Below are 3,930 nucleotides of genomic sequence, written 5' to 3'. Positions count from 1 at the left end.
TCAGCTACAATATCTCTAGTACCACGACCCTTTCTAAACCCAGCCTGGACTTCTGGTAGTTCTCTGTTGATGTGCTGTTCCAGTAGTTTTTGGATAATCTTCAGTAAAATCTTCCTTGCATGTGAAATCAGTGAGATTGTTCTATAGATTCCACATTCTGTTGGGTCACCTTTCTTTGGGATAGGAACAAATATCGATCTCTTCCCGTCAGTTGGCCAAGTGTCCTTAAGCATAGAAACATTAAATTCTCATGTGGCCTTTTGACTCAGTAAACTCAGTGATGCTCAATATATCTAAGACAAACAGATGTGGTTTGGAGCCTTTGACCAGAACCAATAGAAAAACCACAGCCCAGGCTTCTAGAATTTTGGGAAAATTATGTGCTTTCTTCTGCAGAAATGTTTTCCTTTTGGAAGAAAAAAAAAACCAGCTTCCGACTTTCTGTTGGGCTTTGGTAGAGACTGAATGTCGAACACTGGAGCTTCAGTTGACTGTGTATCCTGAACTATGAGTTGTTGGGCCCACCATGACATAAGGTTTGGTGTAAGCATCAAACATCTGGAAACAGGATTTAAGAGATCAAACTCAAGCAGGTCCCAGAAGAACCATTGGTTGCACAGCAGGTGGCTCAGATACTTCTACACTCCACTGCTCTTTTTTGCTCCCTCTCTTAACCCACACAGTTCACCTGCCTCAGGCCATGTTCTTTTCAATCACTTGCTACACATCGGAGAGCTAGACAATGAATAAGGATGACAGAATAAGAATTGATGCCTTTGGGTTGTGGTGTAGGAAAAGAGTATGGAATATCTCATGGACTGACAAAAGAAGGAAATGGTAACGGAACACGATCCCTTATGTCAAGTTAAATGAGTGGAGGAGAAACCCTCAAACCTGACTGACAGGTGGATCTAAAAGATAAGCTGGTTCCACCTGACAGTGAACAGTTGCAGCCCTGTAGTCCCACCAGAGGTGACCCCAAAGGGTGGTGGTGAAGGAAACCCCTCCTAGTGGGCCGAATTTTGAGCAGTACATTTTTTTATTGGCCATTGTGCCTTGTCAGACGAAGCTTCAGAATCCTTACCTCCAAGGAGCAGCCTAGAGAATGGAGGGACAGCACAGGAGAGGAAGACCCTATGAGATGGATTGACTCAGTGACTGGGGTAATGGAAGCTTGGCACAGGATAGAGCAGAGTTTAGGGCTGTTGTATGTAGGGTCACTATGAGTCGCAGGCGACTCAATGACACATAACAACATCGTGCCTTGAATGGAAGATAGTAGGGGCATGGGTCTACCCTAACATAGAAGATGTTAGTAACCACATGTCTGGATTGCCAAAGACATGGAAAAAATAGGATTGCAAGTTTGGTGGCAAGGAAATTTAGGAGAAAATTAAGTAGATGGAGTTATCAAAATGAGCAGTCACACGTGTATTCTAGGAATGCCCACCAGAGGGCACCCACTTAGAAGAGACTCCACGATCAAGAGAAGTTAGGAAATGCCTACTGATGGCAACCAGTCCCTGTTCACAGTCACTCTAGGAGTGCTTTCTCAGTGGACCTGTCAACAATGTGGCCAGGGGGGACAGAAGTGGAGGCTACACATGGGCTCAATGGCGTGGACTTCCTCTTACCAGATTCGCACGGCCCTCACTACCCAGAGTGCCAAACATGGTAACATTTGACTCTGAACCATTCCCTGGGGAAAGCAGCCAAGCCCTGGTCGGTTTGACACCTTGATGGCATTGGATCTCTTCCATAAAAGAGAGGACAAAGACTCATCCTCCCCACTGGACACAAATTTGCCTTCCTTCCTTGTAATGCTTCTGCCAACGCTGTCATTCACAGACTTCCTGACAGCCTTAGCTTCTGAGCCAAGAGTTTATTTCACGACAAAGGCTCAAGATGCATGGACTTCATCGATCTTACCACATCCCCCAATCCTGGAAGTAACTGGCCTAATTGAAAAACCAAATAACTTAATGACAACTCAGTTACCGTTCCAACCAGAAACCAAGACCCAGGAAAGACAGGATTTTATGCAAAGGAAAGTCACATGTGCTTTGAACCAGGGGTCACTGTGTGTGTCCTGTCTTCCCCACAGCCAGACTATCTGGGTCCAGGAGTCGAGGGTGGAGGTAGGAGTGTGTCCTTTTGCCGTGATACTCAACCAATAAGCAACAAAGACATTTTACTCCTCATTTGAAGGTCTTGATGCCCAAAGGAAGAATGCTTTAGGCAGGAGACACAACACTAGTTTCAATGAATTGAAAATGGTACTGCCCCCTGGCCACTTTAGACCCAAAACCACAGAACCAAACTGTCTAAAGAGATTACCATGCTGGCTGGCATGAGTGAAGGTTTGGGTCATTTCATCAAGGAAGGACCCACAAATGGACACTGAGCTTCGATTAAGGGTGATGAAAGTGTTTGAGGGTGGTGAACAGTGATGGTTGAACAGTCTGAGAATCATAATTATTGTCACAAAACTGCAAGTGAGAATGGTGGGAAATGTCATGCTGTTGTTGTTGTGTGCCGTCAAGTCGCCTGCAACTCATAGTGACCCTATGAACAACAGCCCTCAAACCCTGCTCTGTCCTGTGCCAACCTTACTGTCTCTGACACACCCACCCTATTTCCCAGTCACTGAATCAATCCATCTCATCAAGGTTTTTCCTCTCTTGTACTGTCCCTCCACCCTCCCAAGCATGATGTCCCTCTCCAAGGACTTGTCCTGCCTTGCAACATGTCCAAAGTATGTCAGACAAAGCTTCAGAATCTTTGCCTCCAAGGAGCAGCCTGGTCTCACTCTCTCCAGGTCGAACCTGTTTGTTCTCTTAGCAATCCATGGTATATGCAACACTTCTCCAGCACCACAGCTTAAAGGCATCAATTCTCTTTCTGTCATCTCTAGTCATATAACATAGAAAAATTTAAGAAGCCTCTAGTTTTTAAAATTCACAAAGAAAATGAAATAGGTTTGTGGCCGCTTCCAGGGAGCAAATCTACAAAGAGGGTTTTATGGTTGAGTTTTTCTTGATCTAGTTGTCTGTGGGTTCCAGTACATGTCCTCCAAACCTATCTAGGATGAAAAATATTCTACTTAAATGTCAATATTTCAGAAAGATAAAAAAGTATATTGTCAATAAAAAAACAGATCAATGCTGTATCCTTCTCCATAACTATTTAATCTGCATGCTGAGCAAATCGTGAAAGCAGTTAGATTATATGAAGAGGAATGCAGCTTCAAGGTTGGAGGAAGATTCCTGAACAACTTACGTTATGCCGATAATACAACTTTGCTCACTGAAAGTGAGGAGGACTTGAAGTTCTTGCTGAAGAAGATTAAAGACTACAGCCTTCAGTATGGGTTACATCTCAGCATTAAGAAAATAAAAATCATTTCCACTGGGCTGATAGACAGCATCATGATAAATAAAGAAGAGATTCAAATTGTCAGTAATTTCATCTTACTTGACTATACAATCAACATCCTTGGTTCTAACAGTCAAAAAATCAAATGGCATATTGCACTGGGAAAATCTGCTGTCATAAACTTTCCACAGGGAGCCCTGGTGGCCTAGTGGCAACAAGCTCCAGTGCAATTCCAGAGGTACATGGTTCAATCCACCAGATGCTCTGCTGGAGAAGGAGGGGCAATCTCCTCCTGTACCAGTCAGATCTGATTTGAAGGTACACCTATAAAAAATAATAAAATAAAATAGATTTTTTAAAAATTCTCCAAAATAAAAGGAGCAATGATGTCAGTTTAAAGACTAAGGTGCACCTGCTTACAGCCATGGTCTTTGCCATCATTTACCATGCATCTGAGAGCTGGCTAATAAATAAGGATGACAGAAGACAAATTGATACCTTTGAGCTGTGGTTTTGGAGAAGAGTGCTGAATATCCCAAGGACTGCCAAGAAAAT

The sequence above is a fragment of the Elephantulus edwardii genome, unplaced genomic scaffold (assembly GCF_000299155.1).
Source record: "Elephantulus edwardii isolate Elephantulus edwardi_28Jun2011 unplaced genomic scaffold, EleEdw1.0 scaffold00002, whole genome shotgun sequence".
Taxonomy (NCBI): Eukaryota; Metazoa; Chordata; class Mammalia; order Macroscelidea; family Macroscelididae; genus Elephantulus; species Elephantulus edwardii.
The sequence above is the reverse complement of the archived record's forward strand: the minus strand, read 5'-3'. Positions refer to the sequence as shown.